This window comes from Schistocerca cancellata, chromosome 3, assembly GCF_023864275.1.
Source record: "Schistocerca cancellata isolate TAMUIC-IGC-003103 chromosome 3, iqSchCanc2.1, whole genome shotgun sequence".
NCBI classification, from domain to species: Eukaryota; Metazoa; Arthropoda; class Insecta; order Orthoptera; family Acrididae; genus Schistocerca; species Schistocerca cancellata.
The window spans coordinates 959,984,319-960,001,766 of NC_064628.1; the positions used below are offsets into that span (position 1 = coordinate 959,984,319).

General features: G+C 55.2%; 18 non-coding genes across 18 annotated transcripts; all 18 read left to right on the forward strand.

The window, feature by feature from the left end:
- The first annotated feature begins 710 nt into the window (after nt 1-710).
- On the forward strand, nt 711-829 carry LOC126178272 (5S ribosomal RNA). The gene has a single exon (XR_007536180.1). It is a non-coding gene; the product is annotated as a 5S ribosomal RNA (ribosomal RNA).
- Nucleotides 830-1,683: 854 nt separating this feature from the next.
- On the forward strand, nt 1,684-1,802 carry LOC126178079 (5S ribosomal RNA). The gene has a single exon (XR_007535995.1). It is a non-coding gene; the product is annotated as a 5S ribosomal RNA (ribosomal RNA).
- An 834-nt stretch (nt 1,803-2,636) lies between these two features.
- LOC126178273 (5S ribosomal RNA) lies at nt 2,637-2,755 on the forward strand. The gene has a single exon (XR_007536181.1). It is a non-coding gene; the product is annotated as a 5S ribosomal RNA (ribosomal RNA).
- An 855-nt stretch (nt 2,756-3,610) lies between these two features.
- Nucleotides 3,611-3,729, forward strand: LOC126178274 (5S ribosomal RNA). The gene has a single exon (XR_007536182.1). It is a non-coding gene; the product is annotated as a 5S ribosomal RNA (ribosomal RNA).
- An 831-nt stretch (nt 3,730-4,560) lies between these two features.
- Nucleotides 4,561-4,679, forward strand: LOC126178275 (5S ribosomal RNA). Its single transcript, XR_007536183.1, has one exon. It is a non-coding gene; the product is annotated as a 5S ribosomal RNA (ribosomal RNA).
- Nucleotides 4,680-5,500: 821 nt separating this feature from the next.
- Nucleotides 5,501-5,619, forward strand: LOC126178276 (5S ribosomal RNA). Its single transcript, XR_007536184.1, has one exon. It is a non-coding gene; the product is annotated as a 5S ribosomal RNA (ribosomal RNA).
- An 855-nt stretch (nt 5,620-6,474) lies between these two features.
- On the forward strand, nt 6,475-6,593 carry LOC126178138 (5S ribosomal RNA). The gene has a single exon (XR_007536052.1). It is a non-coding gene; the product is annotated as a 5S ribosomal RNA (ribosomal RNA).
- Nucleotides 6,594-7,454: 861 nt separating this feature from the next.
- Nucleotides 7,455-7,573, forward strand: LOC126178139 (5S ribosomal RNA). Its single transcript, XR_007536053.1, has one exon. It is a non-coding gene; the product is annotated as a 5S ribosomal RNA (ribosomal RNA).
- Nucleotides 7,574-8,431: 858 nt separating this feature from the next.
- Nucleotides 8,432-8,550, forward strand: LOC126178171 (5S ribosomal RNA). The gene has a single exon (XR_007536084.1). It is a non-coding gene; the product is annotated as a 5S ribosomal RNA (ribosomal RNA).
- An 848-nt stretch (nt 8,551-9,398) lies between these two features.
- On the forward strand, nt 9,399-9,517 carry LOC126178080 (5S ribosomal RNA). Its single transcript, XR_007535996.1, has one exon. It is a non-coding gene; the product is annotated as a 5S ribosomal RNA (ribosomal RNA).
- An 864-nt stretch (nt 9,518-10,381) lies between these two features.
- LOC126178326 (5S ribosomal RNA) lies at nt 10,382-10,500 on the forward strand. The gene has a single exon (XR_007536233.1). It is a non-coding gene; the product is annotated as a 5S ribosomal RNA (ribosomal RNA).
- Nucleotides 10,501-11,348: 848 nt separating this feature from the next.
- LOC126178329 (5S ribosomal RNA) lies at nt 11,349-11,467 on the forward strand. The gene has a single exon (XR_007536236.1). It is a non-coding gene; the product is annotated as a 5S ribosomal RNA (ribosomal RNA).
- Nucleotides 11,468-12,316: 849 nt separating this feature from the next.
- LOC126178330 (5S ribosomal RNA) lies at nt 12,317-12,435 on the forward strand. The gene has a single exon (XR_007536237.1). It is a non-coding gene; the product is annotated as a 5S ribosomal RNA (ribosomal RNA).
- An 860-nt stretch (nt 12,436-13,295) lies between these two features.
- Nucleotides 13,296-13,414, forward strand: LOC126178332 (5S ribosomal RNA). Its single transcript, XR_007536238.1, has one exon. It is a non-coding gene; the product is annotated as a 5S ribosomal RNA (ribosomal RNA).
- Nucleotides 13,415-14,260: 846 nt separating this feature from the next.
- On the forward strand, nt 14,261-14,379 carry LOC126178123 (5S ribosomal RNA). Its single transcript, XR_007536038.1, has one exon. It is a non-coding gene; the product is annotated as a 5S ribosomal RNA (ribosomal RNA).
- An 870-nt stretch (nt 14,380-15,249) lies between these two features.
- LOC126178333 (5S ribosomal RNA) lies at nt 15,250-15,368 on the forward strand. The gene has a single exon (XR_007536239.1). It is a non-coding gene; the product is annotated as a 5S ribosomal RNA (ribosomal RNA).
- An 860-nt stretch (nt 15,369-16,228) lies between these two features.
- On the forward strand, nt 16,229-16,347 carry LOC126178334 (5S ribosomal RNA). The gene has a single exon (XR_007536240.1). It is a non-coding gene; the product is annotated as a 5S ribosomal RNA (ribosomal RNA).
- Nucleotides 16,348-17,193: 846 nt separating this feature from the next.
- Nucleotides 17,194-17,312, forward strand: LOC126178124 (5S ribosomal RNA). The gene has a single exon (XR_007536039.1). It is a non-coding gene; the product is annotated as a 5S ribosomal RNA (ribosomal RNA).
- Nucleotides 17,313-17,448: the final 136 nt, after the last annotated feature.

A 17,448-nucleotide genomic window follows, 5' to 3' on the forward strand; every position in this document is an offset into this window, starting at 1 on the left:
TCAGTTTGAGGGAGAATGTGCTAACCAAGTTTGCCAAGAAGACTTTGAAAACGACAAAACAGTACTAATCGGCAGGTGATTTCTGAAATACGTCACCGCCTATTGCTGTGTAGGAGTGTAGAGTTCCAAATTTGATTTGTAACCACGAATTTATTCGTTAGTCGTCTCGTCTCGTCTCGTCTCGTCTCGTCCCGCAGACGTTTGTCGTGCTTGCGCTGTCATATGGACCACGACCCGAGCGGCAGCGAGCGGCAGTCGAGCAAAGTCGGGACAAGTCGGGACGGGGACACTGCAAACTATGCAGACACCTGGTGTGAGGCGAGGCGAGGCGAGGCGAGGCGAGGCGAGGCGAGGCGAGGAAGCCCACATCGCTACCAGTGGGCCCTCCAGCACGACACTGCCACACCCCGCACAGGCCCTCCGCTGAACACCAGGGACAAGATGCGTCCTCCGCTAGTGTCGAAGGCTGAACGCGCCCTGCGAATGACAGGAGGTGCAACGAGCAGCAGTGCGTCTCACACACGCGGCGGTGCGCCCGCCAATTCGGCCGTCACTCTGCTGGGACGCCGGGCGCGCCTCCCCGCGCCGTCCTCGAGGAACTGGCGGTTGCGGAAGGAAGCGCTTTCGTCAAATGCGGCCGAAAACTAACATTTTGTGTGTTGGGAGAAAAGCCGAACGCGAATTCAGCCGTGCTGCTACATTAGATGGGCGCCAACGGCCATACCATGATGAATACACCGGTTCTCGTCCGATCACCAAAGTTAAGCATCATCGGGCCCGGCTAGTACTTGGATGGGTGACCGCCTGGGAAACCCGGGTGCTGCTGGCTCCCTTCCTGTTTTTTTTTTTATGTCGCCAGCCCAATTTTCAAACTACCTCTCTGTTGTGACAAAGATGCTTCTTTAAGCCTTTTAAACTACTGTAATGGTACGAAAATGCAGTAATTAACTCAGTTTGAGGGAGAATGTGCTAACCAAGTTTGCCAAGAAGACTTTGAAAACGACAAAACAGTTCGAATCGGCAGGTGATTTCTGAAATACGTCACCGCCTATTGTTGTGTAGGAGTGTAGAGTTCAAAATTTGATTTGTAACCACGAATTTATTCCTTAGTCGTCTCGTCTCGTCTCGTCCCGCAGACGTTTGTCGTGCTTGCGCTGTCATATGGACCACGACCCGAGCGGCAGCGAGCGGCAGTCGAGCAAAGTCGGGACAAGTCGGGACGGGGACAGGGACAGGGATAGGAATGGTGCGAATGCACTGCAAACTACGCAGACACCTGGTGTGAGGCGAGGCGAGCCGAGGCGAGGCGAGGCGAGGCGAGGCGAGGCGAGGAAGCCCACATCGCTACCAGTGGGCCCTCCAGCACGACACTGCCACACCCCGCACAGGCCCTCCGCTGAACACCAGGGACAAGATGCGTCCTCCGCTAGTGTCGAAGGCTGAACGCGCCCTGCGAATGACAGGAGGTGCAACGAGCAGCAGTGCGTCTCACACACGCGGCGGTGCGCCCGCCAATTCGGCCGTCACTCTGCTGGGACGCCGGGCGCGCCTCCCCGCGCCGTCCTCGAGGAACTGGCGGTTGCGGAAGGAAGCGCTTTCGTCAAATGCGGCCGAAAACTAACATTTTGTGTGTTGGGAGAAAAGCCGAACGCGAATTCTGCCGTGCTCTTACATTAGATGAGCGCCAACGGCCATACCATGATGAATACACCGGTTCTCGTCCGATCACCGAAGTTAAGCATCATCGGGCCCGGCTAGTACTTGGATGGGTGACCGCCTGAGAAACCCGGGTGCTGTTGGCTCCCTTCCTGTTTTTTTTTTTTGTTATGTCGCCAGCCCCATTTTCAAACTACCTTTCTGTTGTGACAAAGATGCTTCCTTAAGCCTTTTAAACTACTGTAATGGTACGAAAATGCAGTAATTAACTCAGTTTGAGGGAGAATGTGCTAACCAAGTTTGCCAAGAAGACTTTGAAAACGACAAAACAGTACTAATCGGCAGGTGATTTCTGAAATACGTCACCGCCTATTGCTGTGTAGGAGTGTAGAGTTCCAAATTTGATTTGTAACCACGAATTTATTCCTTAGTCGTCTCGTCTCGTCTCGTCTCGTCTCGTCCCGCAGACGTTTGTCGTGCTTGCGCTGTCATATGGACCACGACCCGAGCGGCAGCGAGCGGCAGTCGAGCAAAGTCGGGACAAGTCGGGACGGGGACACTGCAAACTATGCAGACACCTGGTGTGAGGCGAGGCGAGGCGAGGCGAGGCGAGGCGAGGCGAGGCGAGGAAGCCCACATCGCTACCAGTGGGCCCTCCAGCACGACACTGCCACACCCCGCACAGGCCCTCCGCTGAACACCAGGGACAAGATGCGTCCTCCGCTAGTGTCGAAGGCTGAACGCGCCCTGCGAATGACAGGAGGTGCAACGAGCAGCAGTGCGTCTCACACACGCGGCGGTGCGCCCGCCAATTCGGCCGTCACTCTGCTGGGACGCCGGGCGCGCCTCCCCGCGCCGTCCTCGAGGAACTGGCGGTTGCGGAAGGAAGCGCTTTCGTCAAATGCGGCCGAAAACTAACATTTTGTGTGTTGGGAGAAAAGCCGAACGCGAATTCAGCCGTGCTGCTACATTAGATGGGCGCCAACGGCCATACCATGATGAATACACCGGTTCTCGTCCGATCACCAAAGTTAAGCATCATCGGGCCCGGCTAGTACTTGGATGGGTGACCGCCTGGGAAACCCGGGTGCTGCTGGCTCCCTTCCTGTTTTTTTTTTTTATGTCGCCAGCCCAATTTTCAAACTACCTCTCTGTTGTGACAAAGATGCTTCTTTAAGCCTTTTAAACTACTGTAATGGTACGAAAATGCAGTAATTAACTCAGTTTGAGGGAGAATGTGCTAACCAAGTTTGCCAAGAACACTTTGAAAACGACAAAACAGTTCGAATCGGCAGGTGATTTCTGAAATACGTCACCGCCTATTGTTGTGTAGGAGTGTAGAGTTCAAAATTTGATTTGTAACCACGAATTTATTCCTTAGTCGTCTCGTCTCGTCTCGTCCCGCAGACGTTTGTCGTGCTTGCGCTGTCATATGGACCACGACCCGAGCGGCAGCGAGCGGCAGTCGAGCAAAGTCGGGACAAGTCGGGACGGGGACAGGGACAGGGATAGGAATGGTGCGAATGCACTGCAAACTACGCAGACACCTGGTGTGAGGCGAGGCGAGCCGAGGCGAGGCGAGGCGAGGCGAGGCGAGGCGAGGAAGCCCACATCGCTACCAGTGGGCCCTCCAGCACGACACTGCCACACCCCGCACAGGCCCTCCGCTGAACACCAGGGACAAGATGCGTCCTCCGCTAGTGTCGAAGGCTGAACGCGCCCTGCGAATGACAGGAGGTGCAACGAGCAGCAGTGCGTCTCACATACGCGGCGGTGCGCCCGCCAATTCGGCCGTCACTCTGCTGGGACGCCGGGCGCGCCTCCCCGCGCCGTCCTCGAGGAACTGGCGGTTGCGGAAGGAAGCGCTTTCGTCAAATGCGGCCGAAAGCTAACATTTTGTGTGTTGGGAGAAAAGCCGAACGCGAATTCAGCCGTGCTCCTACATTAGATGGGCGCCAACGGCCATACCATGATGAATACACCGGTTCTCGTCCGATCACCAAAGTTAAGCATCATCGGGCCCGGCTAGTACTTGGATGGGTGACCGCCTGGGAAACCCGGGTGCTGCTGGCTCCCTTCCTGTTTTTTTTTGTTATGTCGCCAGCCACATTTGCAAACTACCTTTCTGTTGTAACAAAGATGCTTCCTTAAGCCTTTTAAACTACTGTAATGGTACGAAAATGCAGTAATTAACTCAGTTTGAGGGAGAATGTGCTAACCAAGTTTGCCAAGAAGACTTTGAAAACGACAAAACAGTACTAATCGGCAGGTGATTTCTGAAATACGTCACCGCCTATTGCTGTGTAGGAGTGTAGAGTTCCAAATTTGATTTGTAACCACGAATTTATTCCTTAGTCGTCTCGTCTCGTCTCGTCTCGTCTCGTCCCGCAGACGTTTGTCGTGCTTGCGCTGTCATATGGACCACGACCCGAGCGGCAGCGAGCGGCAGTCGAGCAAAGTCGGGACAAGTCGGGACGGGGACACTGCAAACTATGCAGACACCTGGTGTGAGGCGAGGCGAGGCGAGGCGAGGCGAGGCGAGGCGAGGCGAGGAAGCCCACATCGCTACCAGTGGGCCCTCCAGCACGACACTGCCACACCCCGCACAGGCCCTCCGCTGAACACCAGGGACAAGATGCGTCCTCCGCTAGTGTCGAAGGCTGAACGCGCCCTGCGAATGACAGGAGGTGCAACGAGCAGCAGTGCGTCTCACACACGCGGCGGTGCGCCCGCCAATTCGGCCGTCACTCTGCTGGGACGCCGGGCGCGCCTCCCCGCGCCGTCCTCGAGGAACTGGCGGTTGCGGAAGGAAGCGCTTTCGTCAAATGCGGCCGAAAACTAACATTTTGTGTGTTGGGAGAAAAGCCGAACGCGAATTCAGCCGTGCTCCTACATTAGATGGGCGCCAACGGCCATACCATGATGAATACACCGGTTCTCGTCCGATCACCAAAGTTAAGCATCATCGGGCCCGGCTAGTACTTGGATGGGTGACCGCCTGGGAAACCCGGGTGCTGCTGGCTCCCTTCCTGTTTTTTTTTTTTATGTCGCCAGCCCAATTTTCAAACTACCTCTCTGTTGTGACAAAGTTGCTTCTTTAAGCCTTTTAAACTACTGTAATGGTACGAAAATGCAGTAATTAACTCAGTTTGAGGGAGAATGTGCTAACCAAGTTTGCCAAGAAGACTTTGAAAACGACAAAACAGTTCGAATCGGCAGGTGATTTCTGAAATACGTCACCGCCTATTGTTGTGTAGGAGTGTAGAGTTCCAAATTTGATTTGTAACCACGAATTTATTCCTTAGTCGTCTCGTCTCGTCTCGTCCCGCAGACGTTTGTCGTGCTTGCGCTGTCATATGGACCACGACCCGAGCGGCAGCGAGCGGCAGTCGAGCAAAGTCGGGACAAGTCGGGACGGGGACACTGCAAACTATGCAGACACCTGGTGTGAGGCGAGGCGAGGCGAGGCGAGGCGAGGCGAGGCGAGGCGAGGAAGCCCACATCGCTACCAGTGGGCCCTCCAGCACGACACTGCCACACCCCGCACAGGCCCTCCGCTGAACACCAGGGACAAGATGCGTCCTCCGCTAGTGTCGAAGGCTGAACGCGCCCTGCGAATGACAGGAGGTGCAACGAGCAGCAGTGCGTCTCACACACGCGGCGGTGCGCCCGCCAATTCGGCCGTCACTCTGCTGGGACGCCGGGCGCGCCTCCCCGCGCCGTCCTCGAGGAACTGGCGGTTGCGGAAGGAAGCGCTTTCGTCAAATGCGGCCGAAAACTAACATTTTGTGTGTTGGGAGAAAAGCCGAACGCGAATTCAGCCGTGCTCCTACATTAGATGGGCGCCAACGGCCATACCATGATGAATACACCGGTTCTCGTCCGATCACCAAAGTTAAGCATCATCGGGCCCGGCTAGTACTTGGATGGGTGACCGCCTGGGAAACCCGGGTGCTGCTGGCTCCCTTCCTGTTTTTTTTTTTTATGTCGCCAGCCCAATTTTCAAACTACCTCTCTGTTGTGACAAAGTTGCTTCTTTAAGCCTTTTAAACTACTGTAATGGTACGAAAATGCAGTAATTAACTCAGTTTGAGGGAGAATGTGCTAACCAAGTTTGCCAAGAAGACTTTGAAAACGACAAAACAGTTCGAATCGGCAGGTGATTTCTGAAATACGTCACCGCCTATTGTTGTGTAGGAGTGTAGAGTTCCAAATTTGATTTGTAACCACGAATTTATTCCTTAGTCGTCTCGTCTCGTCTCGTCCCGCAGACGTTTGTCGTGCTTGCGCTGTCATATGGACCACGACCCGAGCGGCAGCGAGCGGCAGTCGAGCAAAGTCGGGACAAGTCGGGACGGGGACAGGGACAGGGATAGGAATGGTGCGAATGCACTGCAAACTACGCAGACACCTGGTGTGAGGCGAGGCGAGCCGAGGCGAGGCGAGGCGAGGCGAGGCGAGGCGAGGAAGCCCACATCGCTACCAGTGGGCCCTCCAGCACGACACTGCCACACCCCGCACAGGCCCTCCGCTGAACACCAGGGACAAGATGCGCCCTCCGCTAGTGTCGAAGGCTGAACGCGCCCAGCGAATGACAGGGGGTGCAACGAGCAGCAGTGCGTCTCACACACGCGGCGGTGCGCCCGCCAATTCGGCCGTCACTCTGCTGGGACGCCGGGCGCGCCTCCCCGCGCCGTCCTCGAGGAACTGGCGGTTGCGGAAGGAAGCGCTTTCGTCAAATGCGGCCGAAAACTAACATTTTGTGTGTTGTGAGAAAAGCCGAACGCGAATTCTGCCGTGCTCCTACATTAGATGAGCGCCAACGGCCATACCATGATGAATACACCGGTTCTCGTCCGATCACCGAAGTTAAGCATCATCGGGTCCGGCTAGTACTTGGATGGGTGACCGCCTGGGAAACCCGGGTGCTGTTGGCTCCCTTCCTGTTTTTTTTTTTTTTTGTAATGTCGCCAGCCCAATTTTCAAACTACCTTTCTGTTGTGACAAAGATGCTTCCTTAAGCCTTTTAAACTACTGTAATGGTACGAAAATGCAGTAATTAACTCAGTTTGAGGGAGAATGTGCTAACCAAGTTTGCCAAGAAGACTTCGAAAACGACAAAACAGTACGAATCGGCAGGTGATTTCTGAAATACGTCACCGCCTATTCTTGTGTAGGAGTGTAGAGTTCCAAATTTGATTTGTAACCACGAATTTATTCCTTAGTCGTCTCGTCTCGTCTCGTCTCGTCTCGTCTCGTCCCGCAGACGTTTGTCGTGCTTGCGCTGTCATATGGACCACGACCCGAGCGGCAGCGAGCGGCAGTCGAGCAAAGTCGGGACAAGTCGGGACGGGGACAGGGACAGGGATAGGAATGGTGCGAATGCACTGCAAACTACGCAGACACCTGGTGTGAGGCGCGGCGAGGCGAGGCGAGGCGAGGCGAGGAATCCCACATCGCTACCAGTGGGCCCTCCAGCACGACACTGCCACACCCCGCACAGGCCCTCCGCTGAACACCAGGGACAAGATGCGTCCTCCGCTAGTGTCGAAGGCTGAACGCGCCCAGCGAATGACAGGGGGTGCAACGAGCAGCAGTGCGTCTCACACACGCGGCGGTGCGCCCGCCAATTCGGCCGTCACTCTGCTGGGACGCCGGGCGCGCCTCCCCGCGCCGTCCTCGAGGAACTGGCGGTTGCGGAAGGAAGCGCTTTCGTCAAATGCGGCCGAAAACTAACATTTTGTGTGTTGGGAGAAAAGCCGAACGCGAATTCTGCCGTGCTCCTACATTAGATGAGCGCCAACGGCCATACCATGATGAATACACCGGTTCTCGTCCGATCACCGAAGTTAAGCATCATCGGGTCCGGCTAGTACTTGGATGGGTGACCGCCTGGGAAACCCGGGTGCTGTTGGCTCCCTTTCTGTTTTTTTTTTTTGTAATGTCGCCAGCCCAATTTTCAAACTACCTTTCTGTTGTGACAAAGATGCTTCCTTAAGCCTTTTAAACTACTGTAATGGTACGAAAATGCAGTAATTAACTCAGTTTGAGGGAGAATGTGCTAACCAAGTTTGCCAAGAAGACTTTGAAAACGACAAAACAGTACGAATCGGCAGGTGATTTCTGAAATACGTCACCGCCTATTCTTGTGTAGGAGTGTAGAGTTCCAAATTTGATTTGTAACCACGAATTTATTCCTTAGTCGTCTCGTCTCGTCTCGTCTCGTCTCGTCCCGCAGACGTTTGTCGTGCTTGCGCTGTCATATGGACCACGACCCGAGCGGCAGCGAGCGGCAGTCGAGCAAAGTCGGGACAAGTCGGGACGGCGACAGGGACCGGGATAGGAATGGTGCGAATGCACTGCAAACTACGCAGACACCTGGTGTGAGGCGCGGCGAGGCGAGGCGAGGCGAGGCGAGGCGAGGAAGCCCACATCGCTACCAGTGGGCCCTCCAGCACGACACTGCCACACCCCGCACAGGCCCTCCGCTGAACACCAGGGACAAGATGCGTCCTCCGCTAGTGTCGAAGGCTGAACGCGCCCAGCGAATGACAGGGGGTGCAACGAGCAGCAGTGCGTCTCACACACGCGGCGGTGCGCCCGCCAATTCGGCCGTCACTCTGCTGGGACGCCGGGCGCGCCTCCCCGCGCCGTCCTCGAGGAACTGGCGGTTGCGGAAGGAAGCGCTTTCGTCAAATGCGGCCGAAAACTAACATTTTGTGTGTTGGGAGAAAAGCCGAACGCGAATTCTGCCGTGCTCCTACATTAGATGAGCGCCAACGGCCATACCATGATGAATACACCGGTTCTCGTCCGATCACCGAAGTTAAGCATCATCGGGCCCGGCTAGTACTTGGATGGGTGACCGCCTGGGAAACCCGGGTGCTGCTGGCTCCCTTCCTGTTTTTTTTTTTATGTCGCCAGCCCAATTTTCAAACTACCTCTCTGTTGTGACAAAGATGCTTCTTTAAGCCTTTTAAACTACTGTAATGGTACGAAAATGCAGTAATTAACTCAGTTTGAGGGAGAATGTGCTAACCAAGTTTGCCAAGAAGACTTTGAAAACGACAAAACAGTTCGAATCGGCAGGTGATTTCTGAAATACGTCACCGCCTATTGTTGTGTAGGAGTGTAGAGTTCCAAATTTGATTTGTAACCACGAATTTATTCCTTAGTCGTCTCGTCTCGTCTCGTCCCGCAGACGTTTATCGTGCTTGTGCTGTCATATGGATCACGACCCGAGCGGCAGCGAGCGGCAGTCGAGCAAAGTCGGGACAAGTCGGGACGGGGACAGGGACAGGGATAGGAATGGTGCGAATGCACTGCAAACTACGCAGACACCTGGTGTGAGGCGAGGCGAGGCGAGGCGAGGCGAGTCGAGGCGAGGCGAGGAAGCCCACATCGCTACCAGTGGGCCCTCCAGCACGACACTGCCACACCCCGCACAGGCCTCCGCTGAACACCAGGGACAAGATGCGTCCTCCTCGAGTGTCGAAGGCTGCACGCGCCCAGCGAATGACAGAGGGTGCAACGAGCAGCAGTGCGTCTCACACACGCGGCGGTGCGCCCGCCAATTCGGCCGTCACTCTGCTGGGACGCCGGGCGCGCCTCCCCTCGCCGTCCTCGAGGAACTGGCGGTTGCGGAAGGAAGCGCTTACGTCAAATGCGGCCGAAAACTAACATTTTGTGTGTTGGGAGAAAAGCCGAACGCGAATTATGCCGTGCTCTTACATTAGATGAGCGCCAACGGCCATACCATGATGAATACACCGGTTCTCGTCCGATCACCGAAGTTAAGCATCATCGGGCCCGGCTAGTACTTGGATGGGTGACCGCCTGAGAAACCCGGGTGCTGTTGGCTCCCTTCCTGTTTTTTTTTTTTTGTTATGTCGCCAGCCCCATTTTCAAACTACCTTTCTGTTGTGACAAAGATGCTTCCTTAAGCCTTTTAAACTACTGTAATGGTACGAAAATGCAGTAATTAACTCAGTTTGAGGGAGAATGTGCTAACCAAGTTTGCCAAGAAGACTTTGAAAACGACAAAACAGTACTAATCGGCAGGTGATTTCTGAAATACGTCACCGCCTATTGTTGTGTAGGAGTGTAGAGTTCCAAATTTGATTTGTAACCACGAATTTATTCCTTAGTCGTCTCGTCTCGTCTCGTCTCGTCTCGTCCCGCAGACGTTTGTCGTGCTTGCGCTGTCATATGGACCACGACCCGAGCGGCAGCGAGCGGCAGTCGAGCAAAGTCGGGACAAGTCGGGACGGGGACAGGGACCGGGATACGAATGGTGCGAATGCACTGCAAACTATGCAGACACCTGGTGTGAGGCGAGGCGAGGCGAGGCGAGGCGAGGCGAGGCGAGGCGAGGAAGCCCACATCGCTACCAGTGGGCCCTCCAGCACGACACTGCCACACCCCGCACAGGCCCTCCGCTGAACACCAGGGACAATATGCGTCCTCCGCTAGTGTCGAAGGCTGAACGCGCCCTGCGAATGACAGGAGGTGCAACGAGCAGCAGTGCGTCTCACACACGCGGCGGTGCGCCCGCCAATTCGGCCGTCACTCTGCTGGGACGCCGGGCGCGCCTCCCCACGCCGTCCTCGAGGAACTGGCGGTTGCGGAAGGAAGCGCTTTCGTCAAATGCGGCCGAAAACTAACATTTTGTGTGTTGGGAGAAAATCCGAACGCGAATTCAGCCGTGCTCCTACATTAGATGGGCGCCAACGGCCATACCATGATGAATACACCGGTTCTCGTCCGATCACCAAAGTTAAGCATCATCGGGCCCGGCTAGTACTTGGATGGGTGACCGCCTCGGAAACCCGGGTGCTGCTGGCTCCCTTCCTGTTTTTTTTTTATGTCGCCAGCCCAATTTTCAAACTACCTCTCTGTTGTGACAAAGATGCTTCTTTAAGCCTTTTAAACTACTGTAATGGTACGAAAATGCAGTAATTAACTCAGTTTGAGGGAGAATGTGCTAACCAAGTTTGCCAAGAAGACTTTGAAAACGACAAAACAGTTCGAATCGGCAGGTGATTTCTGAAATACGTCACCGCCTATTGTTGTGTAGGAGTGTAGAGTTCCAAATTTGATTTGTAACCACGAATTTATTCCTTAGACGTCTCGTCTCGTCTCGTCCCGCAGACGTTTGTCGTGCTTGCGCTGTCATATGGACCACGACCCGAGCGGCAGCGAGCGGCAGTCGAGCAAAGTCGGGACAAGTCGGGACGGGGACAGGGACAGGGATAGGAATGGTGCGAATGCACTGCAAACTACGCAGACACCTGGTGTGAGGCGAGGCGAGCCGAGGCGAGGCGAGGCGAGGCGAGGCGAGGAAGCCCACATCGCTACCAGTGGGCCCTCCAGCACGACATTGCCACACCCCGCACAGGCCCTCCGCTGAACACCAGGGACAAGGTGCGTCCTCCGCTAGAGTCGAAGGCTGCACGCGCCCAGCGAATGACAGGGGGTGCAACGAGCAGCAGTGCGTCTCACACACGCGGCGGTGCGCCCGCCAATTCGGCCGTCACTCTGCTGGGACGCCGGGCGCGCCTCCCCGCGCCGTCCTCGAGGAACTGGCGGTTGCGGAAGGAAGCGCTTTCGTCAAATGCGGCCGAAAACTAACATTTTGTGTGTTGGGAGAAAAGCCGAACTCGAATTCTGCCGTGCTCCTACATTAGATGAGCGCCAACGGCCATACCATGATGAATACACAGGTTCTCGTCCGATCACCGAAGTTAAGCATCATCGGGCACGGCTAGTACTTGGTTGGGTGACCGCCTGGGAAACCCGGGTGCTGTTGGCTCCCTTCCTGTTTTTTTTGTCATGTCGCCAGCCCAATTTTCAAACTACCTTTCTGTTGTGACAAAGATGCTTCCTTAAGCCTTTTAAACTACTGTAATGGTACGAAAATGCAGTAATTAACTCAGTTTGAGGGAGAATGTGCTAACCAAGTTTGCCAAGAAGACTTTGAAAACGACAAAACAGTTCGAATCGGCAGGTGATTTCTGAAATACGTCACCGCCTATTGTTGTGTAGGAGTGTAGAGTTCCAAATTTGATTTGTAACCACGAATTTATTCCTTAGACGTCTCGTCTCGTCTCGTCCCGCAGACGTTTGTCGTGCTTGCGCTGTCATATGGACCACGACCCGAGCGGCAGCGAGCGGCAGTCGAGCAAAGTCGGGACAAGTCGGGACGGGGACAGGGACAGGGATAGGAATGGTGCGAATGCACTGCAAACTACGCAGACACCTGGTGTGAGGCGAGGCGAGCCGAGGCGAGGCGAGGCGAGGCGAGGCGAGGAAGCCCACATCGCTACCAGTGGGCCCTCCAGCACGACATTGCCACACCCCGCACAGGCCCTCCGCTGAACACCAGGGACAAGGTGCGTCCTCCGCTAGAGTCGAAGGCTGCACGCGCCCAGCGAATGACAGGGGGTGCAACGAGCAGCAGTGCGTCTCACACACGCGGCGGTGCGCCCGCCAATTCGGCCGTCACTCTGCTGGGACGCCGGGCGCGCCTCCCCGCGCCGTCCTCGAGGAACTGGCGGTTGCGGAAGGAAGCGCTTTCGTCAAATGCGGCCGAAAACTAACATTTTGTGTGTTGGGAGAAAAGCCGAACTCGAATTCTGCCGTGCTCCTACATTAGATGAGCGCCAACGGCCATACCATGATGAATACACAGGTTCTCGTCCGATCACCGAAGTTAAGCATCATCGGGCACGGCTAGTACTTGGTTGGGTGACCGCCTGGGAAACCCGGGTGCTGTTGGCTCCCTTCCTGTTTTTTTTTGTCATGTCGCCAGCCCAATTTTCAAACTACCTTTCTGTTGTGACAAAGATGCTTCCTTAAGCCTTTTAAACTACTGTAATGGTACGAAAATGCAGTAATTAACTCAGTTTGAGGGAGAATGTGCTAACCAAGTTTGCCAAGAAGACTTTGAAAACGACAAAACACTACGAATCGGCAGGTGATTTCTGAAATACGTCACCGCCTATTGTTGTGTAGGAGTGTAGAGTTCCAAATTTGATTTGTAACCACGAATTTATTCCTTAGTCGTCTCGTGTCGTCTCGTCTCGTCTCGTCCCGCAGACGTTTGTCGTGCTTGCGCTGTCATATGGACCACGACCCTAGCGGCAGCGAGCGGCAGTCGAGCAAAGTCGGGACAAGTCGGGACGGGGACAGGGACAGGGATAGGAATGGTGCGAATGCACTGCAAACTACGCAGACACCTGGTGTGAGGCGAGGCGAGCCGAGGCGAGGCGAGGCGAGGCGAGGCGAGGAAGCCCACATCGCTACCAGTGGGCCCTCCAGCACGTCATTGCCACACCCCGCACAGGCCCTCCGCTGAACACCAGGGACAAGGTGCGTCCTCCGCTAGTGTCGAAGGCTGCACGCGCCCAGCGAATGACAGGGGGTGCAACGAGCAGCAGTGCGTCTCACACACGCGGCGGTGCGCCCGCCAATTCGGCCGTCACTCTGCTGGGACGCCGGGCGCGCCTCCCCGCGCCGTCCTCGAGGAACTGGCGGTTGCGGAAGGAAGCGCTTTCGTCAAATGCGGCCGAAAACTAACATTTTGTGTGTTGGGAGAAAAGCCGAACGCGAATTCTGCCGTGCTCCTACATTAGATGAGCGCCAACGGCCATACCATGATGAATACACAGGTTCTCGTCCGATCACCGAAGTTAAGCATCATCGGGCACGGCTAGTACTTGGTTGGGTGACCGCCTGGGAAACCCGGGTGCTGTTGGCTCCCTTCCTGTTTTTTTTTTGTCATGTCGCCAGCCCAATTTTCAAACTACCTTTCTGTTGTGACAAAGATGCTTCCTTAAGCCTTTTAAACTACTGTAATGGTACGAAAATGCAGTAATTAACTCAGTTTGAGGGAGAATGTGCTAACCAAGTTTGCCAAGAAGACTTTGAAAACGACAAAACACTACGAATCGGCAGGTGATTTCTGAAATACGTCACCGCCTATTCTTGTGTAGGAGTGTAGAGTTCCAAATTTGATTTGTAACCACGAATTTATTCCTTAGTCGTCTCGTGTCGTCTCGTCTCGTCTCGTCCCGCAGACGTTTGTCGTGCTTGCGCTGTCATATGGACCACGACCCGAGCGGCAGCGAGCGGCAGTCGAGCAAAGTCGGGACAAGTCGGGACGGGGACAGGGACAGGGATAGGAATGGTGCGAATGCACTGCAAACTACGCAGACACCTGGTGTGAGGCACGGCGAGGCGAGGCGAGGCGAGGAATCCCACATCGCTACCAGTGGGCCCTCCAGCACGACACTGCCACACACCGCACAGGCCCTCCGCTGAACACCAGGGACAAGATGCGCCCTCCGCTAGTGTCGAAGGCTGAACGCGCCCAGCGAATGACAGGGGGTGCAACGAGCAGCAGTGCGTCTCACACACGCGGCGGTGCGCCCGCCAATTCGGCCGTCACTCTGCTGGGACGCCGGGCGCGCCTCCCCGCGCCGTCCTCGAGGAACTGGCGGTTGCGGAAGGAAGCGCTTTCGTCAAATGCGGCCGAAAACTAACATTTTGTGTGTTGTGAGAAAAGCCGAACGCGAATTCTGCCGTGCTCCTACATTAGATGAGCGCCAACGGCCATACCATGATGAATACACCGGTTCTCGTCCGATCACCGAAGTTAAGCATCATCGGGTCCGGATAGTACTTGGATGGGTGACCGCCTGGGAAACCCGGGTGCTGTTGGCTCCCTTCCTGTTTTTTTTTTTTTTGTAATGTCGCCAGCCCAATTTCCAAACTATCTTTCTGTTGTGACAAAGATGCTTCCTTAAGCCTTTTAAACTACTGTAATGGTACGAAAATGCAGTAATTAACTCAGTTTGAGGGAGAATGTGCTAACCAAGTTTGCCAAGAAGACTTTGAAAACGACAAAACAGTACGAATCGGCAGGTGATTTCTGAAATACGTCACCGCCTATTCTTGTGTAGGAGTGTAGAGTTCCAAATTTGATTTGTAACCACGAATTTATTCCTTAGTCGTCTCGTCTCGTCTCGTCTCGTCTCGTCTCGTCCCGCAGACGTTTGTCGTGCTTGCGCTGTCATATGGACCACGACCCGAGCGGCAGCGAGCGGCAGTCGAGCAAAGTCGGGACAAGTCGGGACGGGGACAGGGACAGGGATAGGAATGGTGCGAATGCACTGCAAACTACGCAGACACCTGGTGTGAGGCGAGGCGAGCCGAGGCGAGGCGAGGCGAGGCGAGGCGAGGAAGCCCACATCGCTACCAGTGGGCCCTCCAGCACGACATTGCCACACCCCGCACAGGCCCTCCGCTGAACACCAGGGACAAGGTGCGTCCTCCGCTAGAGTCGAAGGCTGCACGCGCCCAGCGAATGACAGGGGGTGCAACGAGCAGCAGTGCGTCTCACACACGCGGCGGTGCGCCCGCCAATTCGGCCGTCACTCTGCTGGGACGCCGGGCGCGCCTCCCCGCGCCGTCCTCGAGGAACTGGCGGTTGCGGAAGGAAGCGCTTTCGTCAAATGCGGCCGAAAACTAACATTTTGTGTGTTGGGAGAAAAGCCGAACTCGAATTCTGCCGTGCTCCTACATTAGATGAGCGCCAACGGCCATACCATGATGAATACACAGGTTCTCGTCCGATCACCGAAGTTAAGCATCATCGGGCACGGCTAGTACTTGGTTGGGTGACCGCCTGGGAAACCCGGGTGCTGTTGGCTCCCTTCCTGTTTTTTTTTGTCATGTCGCCAGCCCAATTTTCAAACTACCTTTCTGTTGTGACAAAGATGCTTCCTTAAGCCTTTTAAACTACTGTAATGGTACGAAAATGCAGTAATTAACTCAGTTTGAGGGAGAATGTGCTAACCAAGTTTGCCAAGAAGACTTTGAAAACGACAAAACACTACGAATCGGCAGGTGATTTCTGAAATACGTCACCGCCTATTGTTGTGTAGGAGTGTAGAGTTCCAAATTTGATTTGTAACCACGAATTTATTCCTTAGTCGTCTCGTGTCGTCTCGTCTCGTCTCGTCCCGCAGACGTTTGTCGTGCTTGCGCTGTCATATGGACCACGACCCTAGCGGCAGCGAGCGGCAGTCGAGCAAAGTCGGGACAAGTCGGGACGGGGACAGGGACAGGGATAGGAATGGTGCGAATGCACTGCAAACTACGCAGACACCTGGTGTGAGGCGAGGCGAGCCGAGGCGAGGCCAGGCGAGGCGAGGCGAGGAAGCCCACATCGCTACCAGTGGGCCCTCCAGCACGTCATTGCCACACCCCGCACAGGCCCTCCGCTGAACACCAGGGACAAGGTGCGTCCTCCGCTAGTGTCGAAGGCTGCACGCGCCCAGCGAATGACAGGGGGTGCAACGAGCAGCAGTGCGTCTCACACACGCGGCGGTGCGCCCGCCAATTCGGCCGTCACTCTGCTGGGACGCCGGGCGCGCCTCCCCGCGCCGTCCTCGAGGAACTGGCGGTTGCGGAAGGAAGCGCTTTCGTCAAATGCGGCCGAAAACTAACATTTTGTGTGTTGGGAGAAAAGCCGAACGCGAATTCTGCCGTGCTCCTACATTAGATGAGCGCCAACGGCCATACCATGATGAATACACAGGTTCTCGTCCGATCACCGAAGTTAAGCATCATCGGGCACGGCTAGTACTTGGTTGGGTGACCGCCTGGGAAACCCGGGTGCTGTTGGCTCCCTTCCTGTTTTTTTTTTGTCATGTCGCCAGCCCAATTTTCAAACTACCTTTCTGTTGTGACAAAGATGCTTCCTTAAGCCTTTTAAACTACTGTAATGGTACGAAAATGCAGTAATTAACTCAGTTTGAGGGAGAATGTGCTAACCAAGTTTGCCAAGAAGACTTTGAAAACGACAAAACACTACGAATCGGCAGGTGATTTCTGAAATACGTCACCGCCTATTCTTGTGTAGGAGTGTAGAGTTCCAAATTTGATTTGTAACCACGAATTTATTCCTTAGTCGTCTCGTGTCGTCTCGTCTCGTCTCGTCCCGCAGACGTTTGTCGTGCTTGCGCTGTCATATGGACCACGACCCGAGCGGCAGCGAGCGGCAGTCGAGCAAAGTCGGGACAAGTCGGGACGGGGACAGGGACAGGGATAGGAATGGTGCGAATGCACTGCAAACTACGCAGACACCTGGTGTGAGGCACGGCGAGGCGAGGCGAGGCGAGGAATCCCACATCGCTACCAGTGGGCCCTCCAGCACGACACTGCCACACACCGCACAGGCCCTCCGCTGAACACCAGGGACAAGATGCGCCCTCCGCTAGTGTCGAAGGCTGAACGCGCCCAGCGAATGACAGGGGGTGCAACGAGCAGCAGTGCGTCTCACACACGCGGCGGTGCGCCCGCCAATTCGGCCGTCACTCTGCTGGGACGCCGGGCGCGCCTCCCCGCGCCGTCCTCGAGGAACTGGCGGTTGCGGAAGGAAGCGCTTTCGTCAAATGCGGCCGAAAACTAACATTTTGTGTGTTGTGAGAAAAGCCGAACGCGAATTCTGCCGTGCTCCTACATTAGATGAGCGCCAACGGCCATACCATGATGAATACACCGGTTCTCGTCCGATCACCGAAGTTAAGCATCATCGGGTCCGGATAGTACTTGGATGGGTGACCGCCTGGGAAACCCGGGTGCTGTTGGCTCCCTTCCTGTTTTTTTTTTTTTTGTAATGTCGCCAGCCCAATTTCCAAACTATCTTTCTGTTGTGACAAAGATGCTTCCTTAAGCCTTTTAAACTACTGTAATGGTACGAAAATGCAGTAATTAACTCAGTTTGAG